Source organism: Rattus norvegicus, chromosome 12, assembly GCF_021556685.1.
Source record: "Rattus norvegicus strain SHRSP/BbbUtx chromosome 12, alternate assembly SHRSP_T2T, whole genome shotgun sequence".
NCBI lineage: Eukaryota > Metazoa > Chordata > Mammalia > Rodentia > Muridae > Rattus > Rattus norvegicus.
The window spans coordinates 8,631,825-8,643,593 of NC_141545.1; positions in this window are offsets into that span (position 1 = coordinate 8,631,825).

Genomic DNA, 11,769 nt, shown 5'->3' on the forward strand with positions numbered 1-11,769 from the left:
AGTGCTGTAGACCATTTTTCTTGTTCTCCTTTCATCCAGTTATGGGAGCAGCGTGTTCTGCTTTCAGGCATGTAGTCATTCCTGTCTACTGGTCTTCAGGTGTTCTTGTGGGCGTGTGTCCTGAGTTCACAAGCCAGGTCACTTGGACCACCAAAAGGTGGTCTTACCTCTGGTCTTGGGCCTGCAGTCACTTTTCAGCTCTTTTTGAGGGCAGAAACTAGAGGTGCCTGCCTTACTTTTGCTCAGGACCCTGTGCCCAAGAGGCCCAGATGGCACTCGGTGTTTTCCTCTAGAGTCAGAAATGTGGGTAGAGAGTAGTCTCCTCTGGCTTCCCAAGTGTGTCTGCCCCTCTTAAGTTCTAGCTCTCCCTCTCTCGGGATTTGGGTGCACGGAGCTGTTTCTCCAGGTCCCTTCAGATCCAGGTGGTGTCTGGACTGCAATGTTGAGTGCCCCTATCTTCCTTTTCCCAGAGGCCCTATACAGTTTCCTCTAGGGCCAGGGATGTGGGCGGGGGGGGCAGTACTAGCAGTCTCTCCTGCCCTGCAGTCTCAGAAGTGCCCACCTGTCTGGGCAGTGAGCTTTCCCTCCCACGGGGTTTGGGAGAAGTGAGTTGTTGGCCAGGATCCATGAGGTTCGGGCTCCCGCTGGAAACTGGAAGTGCCCAATTCAGGAGTAATTTTGCCTTTGTGCGTCCTGAGTCCACCAGGCAGTTCACTTGGAGCAGAAAAGTTGGTCTTACCTCTGATCTCAGGCCTGAAGTCGCTCCTAGGGGGCTGTGTTTCAGCTCTATGTGAGGGCAGCAACCAGAAGGGTCTGCCATACCTTTTTTCGGGTCCCTGTGCACAGTGGGCTGAGATGGCGCTAGGCGTTTTCCTCTAGAGTCAGAAAGGCAAAATTCCTCTAGGACCGGGCACTCTCTTGGAGGGAATATGGAGGCATAGTTTAGAACAGAGGCTGAAGGAACGCCCATTCAGAGCCTGCCCCCATGTGGCCCATACTTAAACAGCCACCAAACTAGATAAGATGGATGAAGCAAAGAAGTGCAGGCTGACAGGAACTGGATGTAGATCTCTCCTGAGAGACACAGCCAGAATACAGCAAATACAGAGGCGAATGCCAGCAGCAAACCACTGAACTGAGAACAGGACTCCCGTTGAAGGAATCAGAGAAAGGACTGAAAGAGCTTGAAGGGGCTTGAGACCCCATATGAACAACAATGCCAAGCAACCAGAGCTTCCAGGGACTAAGCCACTACCCAAAGACTATACATGGACTGACCCTGGGCTCCAACTGCGTAGGTAGCATTAAGCCCCAGTGGAAGGGGAAGCCTTTGGTTTTGTCAAGACTGAACCCCCAGTGAATGGGATTGTTGGGGGGAGGGCGGTAATGGGGGGAGGACTGGGAGGGGGACACCCATATGGAAGGGGAGGGGTAAGGGTTAGGGAGATGTTGGCATGTAAACTGGGAAAGGTAATAACCATTGAAATGTAAATAAGAAATACCCAGTTTAATAAAGTAGGAGGAAAAAACAAAATACCCGATTTAATAAAGATGGAGAAAAAAAAAGAAATTATTAGTAAGCAGTTTCCTCAAACCATGATTTGCTATTATAGGGACGATATGTTATTTGTGATCCAGAAACAAATAACTTAGAAAAAAAATGTTTAGTGAAATAAATTTTTGCCTTGCTGAGTATTACAAATTGCATATGAAAAGGAACAAATATATACGATATAAGATTGTTCTAAAAATATTCGATGAAGAAAGTACAAATCAGGAGAAACCAACTGAGAATCTGTAAGAAGCTTCTGGTAAAATCATTTTCACAATAATAAATAAAAAATATTTTTATTTCAGAATAAAATGGAAAAGACCATCATAAACATGGGATGTCTTTACATTTTCTAGTGTCTTCATTACTTTGTTGATAATTATTATTATTATTACTATTATTTACATTCTATCCATTGCTACCCTCCATTACTCCCTTCTGACAGTTCCTCATTCCATTTCTCCTCCCCCTTGTTTCCAAGAGGGTGACCCCTCCCACCCCTGTGCATCTCCTTTCTCTGGGACCTCAAGGATTAGGCACAATTTCTGAAGACACTGAAGCCAGACTAGGCAATCCTCTGTTATATATGTGCAGGTGCCTTGGGCCAGCCCATGTATGCTGCCTGTTGGTGGATCAGTCTCTAGGAGCTCCCAGTAGTCCGGGTTAGATGAGGCAGCTGATCCTCCTATGGTTCATCCTCCCCTTCAGCTCCTGTGTCTTTAACTTTTTCACAGGTTTAATGTTTTTACTGTAAAAGTTCTTCATTTCTTTAGTTAGATTCATTACTAGATTTTTTAAGGGTATTATGAATGGGTATGTGTCATTTCCTTCTTTATGTATTTATTGATAACACTGTTGGTTTGTGTAAGCTGATTTTTGTATCTTGCCGCACTGTTTAATTTGTTTACCAGTTCTAGAACTTTTCTGGTAGAATTCTTGGGATCTTTAATTTATAACATCACATCAAGTACAGCAAGTTTGACTTCTTTTTCTGTTTGCATCACTTCAATTTCCTTATTGCTATAAATAGTATTTTGAGCACAATATTGAAAAGGAGTGGGAGGAGTGGACGTTCCTATTTTGTTCCTTATTTCAGTGGGATCTCTGGCCTTCAACTTTTGTAGAGAGTTCCAGGCTTTCAGATTTTGTAAGTCAGCACTCAGGATGAGATGGATCTTCAGCGATTCAGGTGCATTTATATTGTACATGCTCCTGTGAGAAACTCCTCACATCCTTCAAATTTCCTCAATAAACTCATTAGTTTATCTCCTTGAACTTTAGTGGTGGTATCTTTATTTTGGTTTGTTTTTGGCTCCCTATCCATGTGAGAAGAGCCTTGTTCACATCTCTTCAGGAATAGTGTCACAGGAACCTTGCCTCCCCACATGCACACACACACACACACATGCACACACACACACACACACACACACACACACACACACACACACAGATTTATGAATTTCTATATAACCAAGGATCTACAGAGATTACTTCAGAGGAAATTTATTATTTGTCTCTGTTTTCTCATGTATTTTGTTAACATGACAATTTTCAGTACAGTTATTTGCAGCAGATAACAATTTCACTTTTCTTTGTGGATGAACAAGATTCCATTGTAAACATGTCACATTTTCTGTAGATAAATATAAAAATTTTCATTCATTCATCTGTTGATAGACTTGTAATTCTTTATTCCTCAACTTTGAATTCTTTGTTTAGCTCTGTACACCATTTTAAATAGGGTTATTTGGCTCTCTGGAGTCTATTTTCATGAGTTCTTTGTATACTTTGGATATTAGCCCTCTATCAGTTGTAGGACTGGTAAAGATCTTTCCCAATATGTTGGTTGCCATTTTGTTCTAATGACAGTGTACTTTGCTTTACAGAAGCTTCTCAGCTTTATGAGATTCCATTTGTCAATTCTTGATCTTAGAGCATAAGCCATTGGTGTTCTGTTCACAAAATTTTCCCCAGTGCCCATGTGTTTGAGACACTTCCCTACTTTTTCTTCTATTAGTTTGAGTGTATTTTGTTTGATGTAGAGGTCCTTGATCCACTTGGACATACACTTTGTACAGGACAATAAGAATGGATAGATTTGCATTCTTCTGCATGCTGACCTCCAGTTCAACCAGCACCATTTGTTGAATATGCTATCTTTTTTCCATTGGATGGTTTTGGCCCCTTTGTCAAAAATCAAGTGACCATAGGTATGCCGGTTCATATCTGGGTCTTCAATTCTATTTTAATGGTCTATCTGTCTGTCTCAGTACCGATACCATGCAGTTTTTATCACTATTGTTCTTTAATACTGTTTGAGGTCAGGGATGGTGATTCCCCCAGAAGTTCTTTTATTGTTGAGGATAGTTTTAGCTCTCCTGGGTTTTTTGTTATTCCAGATGAATTTGAAATTTTTCTTTCTAACGCTATGAATAATTGGATTGGAATTTTTGTGGGGATTGCAGTGAAGCTGTAGATTGCTTTTGGTAGAATGGCAATTTTAACTATATTAATCCTGCCAATCCATGAACATGCAAGATCTTTCCATTTTCTGATATCTTCAATTTCTTTCTTCAGAGACTTGAAGTTCTTTTTTTTTTTTAGTTTATAAAAGGTTCTTTTATTTCCTATACCTTGGAGAGAGGAGGAAATGTCCCTAATGACCTTTCTTTGTTGAAGGGCAGTCCTACAATGCACCTCTCAAGTGTATTGAACAAAAAATTTTTATACACCTAAGCCTTTTGCAATTATTAGAAGCAAGTTCTTTAAAATCTCCAGGATGGAACAAACAGGTCTCATATATCAGCGCTTGTACAGGTCTCATATTTCAAGTCAAACAACTCTGACTTAAACAGGGAAGTAAGAACAGAGACAAACCCACAAGAAAGATAAATTCCACAGTGTGGACACCATCCCCACCTCAAATTAACTTAACTCTTCTCTGTCTTGGCTAAGTTAGAGCTGAGATAATTGACATTTGAAAATAAGAAACTTTCCAGGGCATCCATAACTGAATTGAACTAGGATTTTTCATGGTTTAGGCTACATGCTGGGCAACACAAGCACTGTGCTACAGCCCCAGTCCTAAATACTAGGTCTCACAGCATTCCCCAGTTACCTGAATAAATACATGTATTTATTAATCTCTACCGGATTTTAGATTAGAGTCTAGCTATCCTTAGGGAAAAATGAAAAGAGTAAGTAGAAAATTCTGAAATCTGGTATGGAGTCAAGAGTGAGTGAGTGAAGTATATATAGACATCTCCTTGTCCAGCTTGTTATTTTTCAAGATTTATCCACTTTTAAACTTACATCACAATATTTGGGGGATTCATAGAAAGACGTGTGTACTCCTGATGTGACTGACAGCCTATGTAAATGCTAAGCTTTTACACACTTCTGAGCACAAATATCTACAAATTCCACAATCTGAATATGACAGCTATATGTTTTAAAAGTTAAGTGAGATTAATTTTAAATGCAATAAACCTATACTTATCAAAATCTTTATTCTACCCAAAATTAATATGAAAATCAAAAAGGCACTATGAGGCTTCCAGTCTTGCTCTGAGCTTCTTTTTTCCCCCATCTTTATTAAATTGGATATTTCTTATTTACATTTCAAATGTTATCCATGGCAACATCCCCCTAACCCTTTCCCCCTCCCCTTCCTTATGGGTGTTCCCTTCCCAATCCTCTCCACATTGCTGCCCTCCCCACAAGAATCCCGATCAATGGGGATCCAGCCTTGGCAGGACCAAGGACTTTGCCTTCCATTGGTGCCCTTACTAAGCTATTCATTGCTACTTACACAATTGGAACCCAGGGTCAGTCCATATATAATCTTTGGGCAGTGGCTTAGTCCCTAGAACCTCTGGTTAGTTGGCATGGTTGTTTATATGGGGTCTCAAGTCCCTTAAACTTTTTCAGTCCTTTCTCTGATCCCTTCAGGAGGGGTCCTGTTCTCACTTCAGTGGTTTGCTGCTGGCATTCGCCTATGTATTTGCTGTATTCTGGCTGTGTCTCTCAGGAGAAATCTACATCTGGTTCCAGTCAGCCTGCACTTCTTAGCTTCATACATATTATCTAGTTTGGTGGTGGTATATGTATGGGCCACATGTGGGGCAGGCTATGAATGGGCGTTCCTTCAGTCTCTGTTTTAAACTTTGCCTCCTTATCCCCTCGCAAGGGTATTCTTGTTCCCCTTTTAAAGAAAGAGTGAAGCATCCACATTTTGGTCATACTTCTTGAGTTTCATGTGTTCTGTGCCTTTAGGGTAATTCCAGCATTTAGGCTAATATCCACTTATCAATGAGTGCATACCATGTGAGTTTTTTTATGATTGGGTTAACTCACTCAGGATGATATTTTCCAGTTCCATCCATTTGCCTATGAATTTCATAAAATCATTGTTTTTGATAGCTAAGTAGTATTCCATTGTGTAAATGTACCACATTTTCTTTATCCATTCCTCTGTTGAAGGGCATCTGTATTCTATCCAGCTTCTGGCTATTATAAATAAGGCTGCTATGAACATAGTGGAGCATGTGCCTTTGTTATATGTTGGGGCATCTTTTGGGTATATGCCCAAGAGAGGTATAGCTGGGTCCTCAGGTAGTTCAATGTCCAATTTTTGGAGGAACCTCCAGACTGATTTCCAGAATGGTTTTTCCAGTCTGCAATCCCACCAACAATGGAGGAGTGTTCCTCTTTCTCCACATCCTCCCAGCATCTGCTGTCACCGGAGTTGGAGTTTTTTTTATCTTAGCCATTCTAACTGGTGTGAAGTGGAATCTCAGGGTTGTTTTGATTAGCATTTCCCTTATGACTAAAGATGTTGAACATTTCTTTAGGTGTTTGTCAGCCATTTGGCATTCCTCAGCTGTGAATTCTTTGTTTAGTTCTGAACCCCATTTTTTTTACTTATTTATTTATTTACTTACTTAATGATGCATGTGTTATAAAGAGAAGCAGTTGGAAGAATTTTTTTTTATTAACTTGAGTATTTCTTATTTACATTTTGAGTGTTATTCCCTTTCTCGGTTTCCAGGCAAACATCCCCTTAATCCCTCCCCCTCCCCTTCTTTATGGCTGTTCCCCTCCCCATCCTCCCCCCATTGCCCCCTCCCCCCAACAATCTAGAGAAGATCAAACCTGAACCCCATTTTTAATAGGCTTATTTTTCTCCCTGCAGTCTAACTTCCTGAGTTCTTTGTATATTTTGGATAGAAGCCCTCTATCAGTTGTAGGATTGGTAAAGATCTTTTCGCAATCCCATTTGTCCATACTTGATCTTAGAACATAAGCCATTGGTGTTTTGTTCAGGAAATTTTCTCCAGTACCCATGTGATCGAGGCTCTTCCCCACTTTTTCTTCTATTAGTTTGAGTGTATCTGGTTTGATGTGGAGGTCCTTGTTTCACTTTGTACAGGGTGATAAGAATGGAACGATCTGCATTCTTCTACATGTTGACCTCCAGTTCAACCAGCACCATTTGCTGAAAATGCTCTTTTTTTCCATTGGATGGTTTTGGCTCCTTTCTCAAAAATCAAGGGACCATAGGTGTGGGGGTTCATTTCTGGGTCTTTAATTCTATTCCACTGGTCTATCTGTCTGTCTCTGTACCAATACCATGCAGTTTTTTTATCACTATTGCTTTGTAATACTGTTTGAGTTCAAGGATATTTTTCTCCAAGAAGCCCTTTTATTGTTGGAGACAGTTTTAGAGATATTAAGGAATAGTGATTGTTGCTTCCTGTTATATTCGTATTTGGATGTGAGATTATGCTTGTGTGCTTTTCTTCTCTTTGCTTGCTACTATTTCCATTTTTCATTCCTTTGATTGTGTTTTCCTGGATTTCTTTCAGGGATTTTTGTGATTCCTCTCTATAGGCTTGTACTTGTTTATTTGTGTTTTCCTGCATTTCTCTAAGGGAGTTCTTTATGCCTTTCTTGAAGTCCTCCATCATCATGATCGAATGTGATTTAAAGTCAAGATCTTGCTTTTCTGGTGTGTTTGGATATTCCATGTTGCTTTGGTGGGAGAATTGGGCTCCGATGATGCCATGTAGTCTTGGTTTCTGTTACTTGGGTTCCTGCTCTTGCCTCTAGCCATCAGGTTGTCTCTGGTGTTACTTTCTTCTGTTATTTCTGATAGTGGCTAGACCGCCTTTAGGCCTGTGTATCAGGAGTGCTGTAGAACTCTTTTCCTGTTTTCTTTCAGCCAGTTATGGAAGCAGAGTGTTCTGCTTTCGGGCGTGTAGTCTTTCCTGTCTACTGGTCTTCAGCTGTTCCTGTGGGCGTGTGTCCTGAGTCCACCAGGCAGGTCACTTGGAGCAGAAAATTAGGTCTTACCTCTGGTCCCAGGCCTGAAGTTGCTCCTGGGGTGCTGCGTTTGAGCTCTCCCTGAGGGTGCCAACCAGAAGGGCCTGCCCCGCTTGTTCCCAGGCCCCTGTGCACCGGGGTCCCATATGGCGTTAGGTGTTTTCCTCTGGAGTCAGAAATGTGGGCAGAGTGTAGTCTCTTGTGGCTTCCCAGGCATGTCTGCCCCTCTGAAGTTTTAGCTCTTCCTCCAATGAGTTTTGGGTGCAAGGAGCTGTTTACCGGGTCCCTTCAGATCCGGGCAGTGTCTGACCGCAGGGGACCTGCAGCTTGAGTGCCCCCATCTTCATGTTCCCAGAGTCCCTATACAGTTTCCTCTTGGGCCAGGGATACGGGCCGGGGTGGGCAGTATTGTTGGTCTCTCCAGCTCTGCAGTCTAAGGGGTGCCCACCTGTCCGGGTGGTGAGTTCTCTCTCCCACAGGGTTTGGGAGCAGGGAGCTATGGGCCGGAATCAGCGAAGTCCAGGCTCCAGCTCCCATTTGTCGATTCTTGATCTTAGAGCATAAGCCATTGGTGTTTGATTCAGGAAATTTTCTCCAGTGCCCATGTGTTCAAGATTCGTCACCACTTTTTCTTCTATTAGTTTGAGTGTATCTGGTTTGATGTGGAGGTCCTTGATCCACTTGGACTTAAGCTTTGTACAGGGTAATAAGAATGGATCGATCTGCATTCTTCTTCATGGTGACCTTCAGTTGAACCAGCACCATTTGCTGAAAATGCTATCTTTTTTCCATTGGATGATTTTGGCTCCTTTGTCAAAAATCAAGTGAGCATAGATGTGTGGGTTCATTTCTTGGTCTTCAATTCTATTCCACTGGTCTACCTGCCTGTCTCTGTACCAATACTATGCAGTTTTTGTCAATATTGCTCTGTAATACTGCTTGAGTTCAGCGATAGTGATTCCCCTGGAAGTCTTTTTATTTTTGAGTATGGTTTTAGATATCCTGGGTTTTTTGTTATTCCAGATGAATTTGCAAATTGTTCTGTCTAACTCTATGAAGAATTGGATTGGAATTTTGATGGGGATTGCATTGAATATGTAGATTGTTTTTGGTAAAATGGCCATTTTTACTATATTAATCCTGTCGATCCATGAGCATGGGAGATCTTTCCATCTTCTGAGATCCTCTTCAATTTCTTTCCTCAGAGGCTTGAAGTTCTTATCACACAGATCTTTCACTTGCTTTGTTAAAGTGACACTTAAGTATTTTACATTATTTGGGGCTACTATGAAAAGTGTTGTTTCCCTAATTTCTTTCTCAGCCTGTTTATCCTTTGAGTAGAGGAAGGCTACTGATTTGTTTGAGTTAATTTTTTACCCAGCCGCTTTGCTGAAGGTGTTTATCAGGTTAAGAATTTAGGTGAAAATTTTTGGGGTCACTTAAGTATACTATCATATCCTCTGCAAATAGTGATATTTTGACATCTTCTTTTCCAATTTGTATCCCTTTGATCTCCTTTTGTTGTCTGATTGCTCTGGCTCGGACTTTGAGAACAATATTGTATAAGTAGGCAGATAGTGGGCAGCCTTTTCTAGTCTCTGATTTTAGTCAGATTGCATAGTTTGTCATTATTTAGTTTGATGTTAGCTCCTGGTTTGCTGTATATGGCTTTTAATATGTTTAGACATGGGCCTTGAATTCCTGTTCTTTCCAGGACTTTTCTCACAAAAGGGTGTTGAATTTTTCAGCATCTAATGAGAGGATCATGTGGTTTTTATCTTTGAGTTTGTTTATATAGTGGATTATGTTGATGGATTTCCATATATTGAACCATCCCTGCCTACCTGGGATGAAGCCTATTTTATCATGATGGATTATTGTTTTGATGTGTTCTTGGATTCAGCTTGAAAGAATTTCATTTAGTATTTTTGTGTCAATATTCAAAGGGAAATTGATATGGAGTACTCTTTCTTTGTTGGGTTTTTGTGTGATTTAGGTATAAGTGTAATTGTGCCTTCATAGAAGGAATTTGGTAGTACACTGTTTCAATTTTCTGAAATAGTTTGGACAATATTGGTATGACGTCTTCAATGAAGTTCTGATAGAATTCTGCATTAAACCCATCTGGTCCTGGGCTCTTTTTGGTTGGGTGCCATTTAATAACTGCTTCTGTTTCTTTAGGAGAATGGGGTTGTTTAAATGGTTTATCTATTCCTGATTTAACTTTGGTTCCTGTTACTTGTCTAGAAAATGTCCTTTTTCTCCAGATTTTCAAGTTTTGTTGAATATAGACATTTGTAGTAGGATCTGATGATATTTTGAATTTCCTTTGATTCTGTTGTTATGTCTCCCTTTTCATTTCTGATTTGTTCATTTGGACAGACTCTCTGTACCCTCTGGTTTGCCTGCCTAAGGGTTTATGTATTTGTAGATTTTCTCAAAGAATCAGCACCTGTTTTGGTTCATTCTTTGTCTAGTTCTTTTTGTTTCTATTTGGTTGATTTCAGCCTTGAGTTTGATTATTTTCTGCCTTCGACTCCCTCCTAGTTATATTTGCTTCCTTTTTCGTCTAGAGCTTTAGGTGTGCTGTCAATCTGCTGATGTATGTATGCTCTCTCCTGTTTCTTTCTGCAGCCACTCAGAACTGTGAGTTTTTCTCTTAGCATAACTTTCATTGGGTCCCATAAGTTTGAGTATGTTGTGTCTTCATTTTCATTAAATTCTAAGAAGTCTTTAATTTCTTTCCTACACCCTTCTGAGGGTCTTGCTCTCCTCCACATGGGATTCAGATGTAAGGAGCTGTTTGACAGGTTCAGTTCAGATCCAGGCTCAGATCTGGTCCATTGGGCTCCTGCAGCTGACTGCTCCTATATTTCTTTGTCCAGAGGCACTATCAGATCACCTTTTAAAAAACATTTATTTAGTTTTATACATCAGTGGGCTGCTTGGTCAGGCCTCAGTGGGAAAAGACAGGCCTAACGCTCAAGAGACTTGAGGCCCCAAGAAGTGGGGAGGCAAGGAGGAGGGAGACATCCTTTTGGAGACAGGGGGAGGAGGGATGAGATGAGGAATTGTGGGACGGGCGACTTGGAGGGAGGTTATGACTTAAATGTAAACAAAATAAATCTTAATACACATTTATTTATTTAGGTGTATGAATAAACTCTATCTGTCTTCAGATACACCAGAAGAGGGCATCAGATTCCATATAGATGGGTATTATCCACCATGTGCTTGCTGGGAATTGAACTCAGGACCTCTGGAAAAGCAGTGATCTCAACTGCTGGGTCATCTCTGCAGCCCCAGATCATTTTATTTTTTTAAAAATCCTATCTATCTATCTATCTATCTATCTATCTATCTATCTATCTATCTATCACCTACATTTCTACCTATCCATCATCTATTTATCTTTCTGTCTTTCTATCATCTAATATTTATTTATTAAGTTTGTGTGTGTATTTGTGTCTGTGAGTACATGTCGTTGGAGATGGGAGGTAAGAAATGGTTGTTGGAGCCCCTGGAACTGGAGTTACAAGCGCTTGTGAGCTGCCTGACACTGGTTCTGGGAACTGAACACAGGTCCCCAATAAGAGCAGGATGTGCTCTTACCCACGGAGTATTTCTCTGGTCCTTAGACATTCTTGAAAGCACAGGGAGCAAATACAGTGGACATTTTAGAAGATGTTCCTGCCTGGTCTCATTCTCTTGAGTCTGTCTCCAAGGAGTTTCATTTTGAAAGATGGTGTTCAGAATATTAGAAAACCATCACATGTTGAGCCATTGACAGTCTATTGAGTAGTTTTGTACATTTGGAGGATTCATAAAGAGGCGGGCACATGGCCTACATCCTTCCTGATCTTAATTTTGTCTCTTCCTCATTACAATCA